At 39.1% G+C, this 8,761-nt stretch overlaps 1 pseudogene; it reads right to left on the bottom strand.

Annotated features, from left to right (window-relative positions):
- Window positions 1-427: 427 nt before the first annotated feature.
- Window positions 428-1,109, bottom strand: LOC103284233 (bridging integrator 3-like; annotated as a pseudogene).
- Between the last annotated feature and the right edge of the window lie 7,652 nt (window positions 1,110-8,761).

Here is an 8,761-nt window from a genome sequence, read left to right as displayed (position 1 = left end):
CTTATGGAGATAGATGTGATCCCAACCATGCAAGCAAGGTTAAGACCTCAAGTGAGCTGACGAAGCCCATTCTCTTGCAAGGCCAGAAGCTCTGGCTCTAGGCCAGGATGCATTCCAGATGGATTTTTTTTTTTTTATAAGAAAGCCCCTGGGGTTTTTCTACACTGCTTACTTGTGTCTGCAGGCTCTCGCCATTGGGTGGGGAGACAGTAGCCTGCTTGGGGCTCTTGGTGCCAGGCTCATGCTAAAGAGTTGGTGAGGTAGAGCAGGAGCTGCCTCTGTCCCCAACCCTCCAGCTGCCAGCCTTTCCCAGAGGGAGGTCTTTCTGCAGGGCAGCTGCCTGTGCCTAAGCTTGAAAAGACTAGAGAGACTGACTGATGTCCCAAGAGTCTTCCCAGGGTAACTCATCAGCTCACTCAGTTTGGCCTTATTCTCCCCTTCCCACTGGGTGGCCAGGCTGGTCAAGTTGTTGGGTCAAGTCTCCACAGATCTTAACCATTTCAGAGCAGTGTACCAACTGTGCTAGGATAAGGGACTCAAAACAGGGCTGGACGTAGTCAAGTTGACTGTTGTAGAACCACGGCATCTCATCCAGGAGCTGCTTGATCTTGGCTCCCAAGTTGTCCCCTACAAGCTGAAGCTCGTCTTGGGCCCGGTGGAGTTTGACTAGCACTGGTCCTTTTCCTTGTGCTTCTCCACCTTGACCTTCAATCTGCTAGTCCTGTAAGGCCTGCTCCTGCTGTTTCACTGGCATGATTAGACTTGGGAAGACACTGCCAAACTTTAATAAGGGTATAATCAAGGTCTTTTGGATGTGGTTCACATTTTGCTGATTGAAGGCATCCAACTGCTTCATGGCCATGCCCAGCGCTGTCACCATATTCAGAAAGTCCTGGTCTTGCTCACAGAGGGGATTGGAGAAGATGTCTAAGGATATTTTCTTTCACAGCAGATTTGGATGTGGCTAGGTCAGCATTGGGGCTCTTCTGCAGCCTCTTGAGCTGGGCTTCCAGCTGCAGTTTCTCATGCTCCCTTTTGAAGTCTTGCTCCACTGTTTGGGGAATAATCTGTTTCTTGGGCTGCCCGATCTGGAAAGGAATTCAGCTCATGGTCCTGAACCTGACCCTGACAGTGGGGTCCTCACCTGCAATTCAATTTACCTTTTTTCTTTTCTTTCTTAAGAATACTTATTTTACTTAGAGTGGAAAATTACACAAGCATATGTATGAAACATTACATATACAGAGAATGCTCATAGGGGGTCATATCAACGCAGCAGCAAGAAGCTAGGAGCAAGGAAGAATTCTCCCCCATTGGTTTCAGAGGGAGCATGGCCCTGCCAACACCTTGATGTCCAACTTCTAGCCTTCAGAACTGTGACACTTCTGCTCTTTTATGTCACCTAGTTTGTGGTGTAGTAGTACCCCTTTATCCACAGGGATACATTCCAAGACCCTCAGTGGATGCCTGAAACCGTGGAGAGTACCAAATTCCATATTTTTTTTCTATACATACATACCTATGATAAAGTTTAATCTATAAATTAGGGTCAATAAGAAATTAACAACTAATAATAAAATAGAACAATTATAGCAATACTGTATACTCTAATAAAAGTATACAGTATATGAATATGGTCTCCCCTTTTTTTCTCAAAATATCTTCTTGTACTATACTCACCTATTCCTTTGAAGGAAGCACTTATAGTTTTCCTTGGCATATCTGAATTGCCAGCATGACTCTCTTGCACTTTGGGCCATTCTTAAATAAAATAAGGGTGAATTTAACACAAGCACTGTGAGACTGTGATCTAATAACCAAGAAGGCTACTAAGTGACTAATGGATGGGAGTGGGCAGGAGCATATACAGAGTGGATTTACTTGACAAAGGGATGATTTACATCCTGGGCAGGACAGAACTGACAGCACCAGATTTTATCATGCTACTCAGAATGGTGTGCAATTTAAAACCTATAAATTGTTTCTTTCTGGAATTTTCCATTTAATATTTTCAAACCATGGTTGCCTGGGATAGAGGAGGGAGCAAAACCACGGAAACCAAAACTGTGAATAAGGGAGGAGATTAGGGGGGAAATAAACAGTATGGCACAGACAACAGTATGATGATTACAAGAGGGAAAGGGAGGTAGGGGAGGTAGAAGATTCTACGATCTTAAGATCTGAAAAGGTTGAAGGGAAATGATTCTGGGATTACATTACACCATTTGAAAGTGATTGACTTGCATTTTTAATACAGCTGGATTTTTATAAATGTGTAGTCTTATAAGCTATAGCCATTTATTAGAAAAAGATTTTTTTAAGTGCTATTCAGGTCCTGGCTGGTGTTTCTCAGTGGTTAGAGCATCAGTCCATACAGTGTAGTGTTATAGGTTCAATTCCTGGTCAAGGGCAAGTACCTGGGTTGCAGGCTTAATCCTCAGCCTCAGTTGGGGCACATGAGGGAGGCAACCAATCGATGAGTCTCTCTCACATCAATGTTTCTCTGTCTCTCTCTCTCTCTCTCTCTCTCTCTCTCTCTCTCTCTCTCTCTCCCCTTTCTCCCTCCCTTCTTCCCTGTCTCACTTTCACTCTCTCTAAAAATCAATGGAAAAAATATTCTTGGGTGAGGATTAACAAAAATAAAAAATAAATAAAGTGCTATTCAAGTCTTGCTCAAGGATTTATCCCCCTTCAAATAGTGTCTGTCTTCCATGTGCATTGTGAATTTTATTGCTTTGTCTATATTCTGCCATTTTCCAGCCCTAGGCCTGAAAATGTTGTGTTTCAGATACGAAATACCCCCTCGAACTAAGAAAGCAAGAATGATCAAGACTCACCCAAGACCTCCAAAAGAGCCCCCCAAAAAGCCCCAAACTCCTCATTATCCTCTTGGAACTTAAGAAGTACTAGATGGCTATGATGGTGGAAATTACCAACACTACAAATGAGCAAACTGTACCAAGTTCAAATTTCTTCTCCTATGTTACGCTCCTTCTTCGAATGGAGCCCCCTGCTGCTTTAGTACTAAAGGGATCTCAGTTTCTTTCTTCTGATTACCCCCCTATTGGATATTGACTGATCATTTTCATAAAATTTCAAATGGGAGCCTGTTCCTGAGACCAGCCATAAATTATGAAAATGTGCTCAGCTCCTCTGTAGGGGTTTACTTGCATAAGGGGAGACTGTCAGAGAGCTAAATGTAACTGTTTTGCATGGGTTGTGAGGAGAAGGTGTGTTCTTCCTGGCCCTCCAATTTTGAAGGGCAAGAAGAAAGGGAGTAACATTTGCTAACAACCTATTAGGGGCCAAATTCTTTGTATGGTGTTTAATTTAATGCTACCAACCCAGGGAGGCACAATCATCCCCTGCTTTGATAAAAGACAAAATAAGAAGGCCAAAATGGTGAAAACACTTTCCCAAGGCTAGTGACGGAGCAGAGTGAGGTTCAAACCTAACTTTGCCTCTGAAGTTTAACCTCTTTCCACTTACTGCACTGCCTTTCTAAAGAGGAATAGTAATATCTCAGATAGGGGTGGACGGGGTAGTTTTTATTAACATCAACCTAAACTTCATGCTCCTCAAGTTCTGATAGATTTGCTCCAAGGAGCCATTAAGAAAGGCCACTGATCCAAGAGCTATAAATTCACACTTTCTTCATTCACAGCTATAAGCAGCTACTTAAAACCTGGGTAATATCGTCCTTAAAATAAGTACCAGTTGTCTGGGTATTTATGCTCTATCACTCATGGTTGTTCCATCCTTGAATTGATTAATAAAATTTTTCTTAATTCCTTTCCTCTTTTTATGACTTTGCAAGGGTCTAATTTGCAGGCAAAATTGCTAATTTTACAGTTGATTTCTGCTTTGTCAGCATCAGCCTGACTGAGGAGTTATTAATAGAAGAATAGGATTCCCTTTTCATCCTTTTGTTCTTGACTGCTGTAGGAGGGGGGACAAAATCCATTATTTAATAACATTTGTTCTTCTTCAAAGGGCATCGTTCCGGCCTTTCTGTTTTCACTAAACTACAGCAGTATCAGCAGCCACTTCGGCCACATTCTCTTCCTAAAACGCTTCTGGAATTCCTCCAGGCTATACGGTTGGTATAAAACTGTCTTTGAGATTCACTTTGGGAATGAGGTCCAGCTGGAAAATTCTCTTAGTATTTTTGTGCATTTTCCAAACAGTAATTTCTATGCATAAGCATTTGTAACTGTCCTGCTCACCTACATTCCTGGAATGGATGCTGAATTTGGGCTATATCAGTTAGGAATTGTTTTTGGCTGATAGTAACCCAAAATAGAAATAACAGGGGAATAAATAATAGAAATTTATGTTTTACTTAAAATAGGCATTCAGAATTAGTATGGTGACTTCACACTGTCATCGGGTACCCATGCTTTTTCTGCCTTTTGTTTTATTACCAGTTTCCTGTGGTTTCCATTCTCTAGGTTGACCCACAGTTTCAAATAGCCATTGAATCCATGACTTTGAATATATGATTCTAAGGAGGAATCAAAACATAACGTTGCAGGGCAAATCAGCTGTCTAAAATTTCCTATGGAATTTTCCCAGAAGTCCTCCCAACAATTTGTTTTTCTATTCTCAAGTTTTAAGCCACAACTCCACTGAAACTGTTTTTGTCAAGAACACCTATAACTCCAAGATTGCTAAATTGAAAGATTAAATCTTATCCACATCTTAATTGTTCTACCAGCAGCACTTACTATAGTTCATCCCACCCTCTTTCTTAATACAGCTGGCTGACAGGACAAGCAAAACTACAACTTGTTTATTCAACTTCCATTCAAATTCTCCATTTAGATGGGTTACCTCAGATTTAACCAGTCCAAAACTGGGGGTTTCATCTTCCCCCCAAACATTCCTTATCTTAATCTTCCCCAATTGGTAAATGAACATTCCATCTTGAAATAGGGGACATTACTACAGATCCTATGGACAATACAGAGATACTATGAACAGTTCTATGTCTATAAATCTGATAACCTAGGTGAAATGAGCCAGTAACTTGACAGATACAATTCGCCAAAATCACACAAGAAGAAATAGATAATCTGAATAGACCTATATTTATTTAGGAGATTGAGTCTGGCTAGAGCTGGTCCTTATCTGCTCTATATTGGTGAATCACCATTTCAAACACCTACTCACTTTATTCTCTGGAGAGAAGTTTCTGATTGTTGCTATGGTCAATATTAATTTCCTTTTATTGAGTATTTTCTATGAGTAATTATTCTGTCCTGGCTGCTTTTGACACATACTGTTTACTTCTTTTAACAACCCTCCCCATATTATAGATGAAGAAATTGTTCAGCAAAATTTAGGGGGAGTTGCCCATTGTCCAATAGTTAGCTGAATAAATGAACTGGGATTCTGACTCCAAAATCTTTGCTTTCTCCACAGTCCCACGCTGATGCATAAAAAGGTAGAGCTGGTGCCCTGGAACATATGAACAATAAGACATGGCTGTACAGTCTCTAAAGAGTTAATATTCTCCCTGCTCCTGTTTTAGCATCTTGGAAGAATGTACTGGGTCTTTGCCTCTACAATATCTATCATGACATCAACTTCAAAGCGTTAAACCTGGGTGTTTGATCTCCTGCCAGCATGCTTTCTGACACACGCTAGAAAATAAAAGTAGAAAACCAGAAATGATTTAATTATACTTCTTAAATGTACCAATTTATGGTACCAATCAGGAAAGATGTCGACCTTATCATTAAGAATTAGAAGCACATATTAAAAAAGGGGTGGGAAGAGATCAACCAAAGAACTTATATGCATATATGCATAACCCATAGACACAAAGACACAAACAATAGGGCAGTAGAGGCCTGGGGTGGGAGCGGGCTATATGGCATCAGTGGGAGAAAAAAAAGGGGACATAAGTAATACTTTCAACAATAAATATTATTAAAAAATATTCTGTACAAAAAGGTAGAGGCCATTAAAAAATCAGTTCAATAGAAGCAAAACGAATGCAACCTGGGAGAGGCTTCTGGATACCACAGAAGACATAAAGCATAAGCAACTGCTCAATGATAAATTTTCTCTGTTTTTCACTATTGATGGTGCAATTCTAGGGTGGTAGGTACAGTTTTGCCCTGCGCACATGTTTTTCATGAGTGAAAGGGTGAAAACCATACTGTTTTTTGTAGCCAAAGGCACAAGAAAGAGAAAGTGGTTTGGAAGGGACAGAAAAGGTAATCCTCCCACTTCTGCTGCCAGTCACCGTCTGCCTTCAAGTGTGCCACCTGAAGTGTAAGAAGTCAGGTACAGTGGAGAGTTCAGCAGTTGTTATAAATGGGTCTACCTTTAAGATCATTTCTTTAACATATTTGTATTGTGGTAAAATATATATAACATAAAATTTACTATTATAACTGTTTTGAAGGGTACAGCTCAGTGGCATTAACTGCATTTGCAGTGTTGTGCAACCATACCATTATCTAGTTCCAGAAACTTTTATTTACCCCAAATGGAAACCCCATATCCATTAGTAGCCACTTCCTAGCCCCAACCCCTGGCAATCCCTAGTCTCCTCTCTGTCTCTATAGATTTGCTTATTCTAAACAGTTCATATAAATGGAATCATACAGTATCTGGTCTTCCATAACTTTCACTCAGCATCAAGTTTTCAACATTCATCCACATTGTACTGTGAATCAGTACTTCTTTCCTTTATATGGCTAAATTACATTCCACCGTAAGGGCATTCAACATTTCATTTGTCCATTCATCATTTGGGTTGTATCCACCTCTTGGCTACTGTGAATAATGCTGTTGGAGATTTGTTTAGATCTGTCCAAATCTATTTTCTAGGCCTTGAGGAGATCTAGAAGAACCCCACCCTTTTCATGAGTGCCCCTAGGCTGCCGGCTCCACTCCCTCACTACAGGATCAGCTTCAGTTTTACCTTCTATAAGTCCCTCTTCTCCCCCCTAAGTAAAGCACTTCCTCACCCTGCCAGTCTCCCTTCTGGCTCTTCCTTATTTCCTTTCTTCATCACAATCTTATGACAAGAAGTTCCAAGAGTACAATATAGCTCCATTTTTTAAAAATTAAGTTGTTCTCACTACTTCTCTGAGAGTATAAGTGCAATACCATTTTAAAATCTTTTTCAAGAAATACTTCTGGTTTTAACCAAATCTCTATAAAGCAGAGCCTGAGGCAAGGATTGAAGGGATGATACTTTATTTAGAAGAAGCAAGCCTAGAGCTATAATGGTGAGAAAGGAGAAACGAGGCAAGGGAATATGAGAAGCAATGCAATGTATTTTATCACACTGGTCACTTTTTCTCAATAAGTCAAGAAGACTTATAGTAACTGGTTGTCAGATGTGTTTGTTTGACCTGCAGGACTTCTTTGGGAGGTTTACAGAGAAATTTTTTACCTCAGAGAAATCCCCAAAAAGATAAATGAGGTGGAATTACCTGACTAGTTCCCTTCTATCCCTCATTTGTCATTACTCTTGGTTTGCTCCATTGCACTAGAGAAACTTCTACAACAAATACGAGCCACAGGACCCTGTTTACAAAAATATCCAACCTTGCAAGTGACCATATGTTTGAAACTCACGTAAATCAGTAAGAAATCATGAAATAAAATACACACATCAAGCTGACTCTGAACTAAGGTATTCCAGGTTAATTAATATTACATAGAGAGGATTGGGAAAGAAAGAACCAATGGGACCAGAAACCCATAGAGAATTATTGGAAATTTTCTTCTGATTTACATAAAAAATATGTTTAGATATTCACATTTTAAAAATCAAGAAATAAAAATCACAATATATTTATATAATTCTACCCCCAAAATAAATTTCTTCTTCTACTACAATGAAATGACAATGATATAAATATCAACCTACAAAAATGTAAATATTATTTATTTAAATAGTTGGTGTGTATTTCTTTTTACCTTTAAAACAAAACAAGCACTTGATAAAAAGCACTTGAGTGCCTTCTGGGCCCATACTAAGATAATTTTATTTTTACCTGAAAGTATGCTAAAAAAATATACAGTTCCTTCATGGATGTGTACTCTCATACTGTTACTGCAAACCCTATCTAAAGGCCACTGGACTGTATATTCTCTAAGAATATGGACTATATGTTTTAGTCCCCAATGGATATAACTTGGTAAGAATTCAATTAGTATTTATTAGATAATACAATGTGTCAGTTAATCAATCAATCCAAAAGGGCCTGATATACATTTATATCTGTCATTTCTCATTGCTCTTGGTTCACCCCAGTTGAAGTCTTAATTCTACATCAAATATAAATTACATTTATTAAGTGGTATTTAAGTAGGTCTCCCCAATCTTCCTCATAGTTCTTCCTCAGTGCAATAAATATAAATTTTGAAAATTATATAAATCCAAAGCTAAAAGATACATCTTCAAATGCTGTGAGTTTAATATATGAATTGGGCATAGCTGAATGTTTATGGTCATTTAGGGTACCTTGGAACCTTCAAAAGATCCATGATGATGCGTCATATCAATATTCATACATTTCCATGGGATATATGTTTTCATTCTAAATGTATAAAAAGGACAAACTCAGGATTTTTGTATGTTTATTTGACAAGTCTCTCACACTGGATTCATTACTTACCTACCCTGGGCCAAATTTACTATTGATGGCAGATTTTTTCCTGCCTTTGTCTTAGTTGATATGCTTCAAGCCATAGAAAAATAAGCCTGAATTTTGATGCTGATCATGGCCTGGAG

Source organism: Eptesicus fuscus, chromosome 9, assembly GCF_027574615.1.
Source record: "Eptesicus fuscus isolate TK198812 chromosome 9, DD_ASM_mEF_20220401, whole genome shotgun sequence".
NCBI lineage: Eukaryota > Metazoa > Chordata > Mammalia > Chiroptera > Vespertilionidae > Eptesicus > Eptesicus fuscus.
This window is presented reverse-complemented; position numbering and strand designations above follow the sequence as displayed.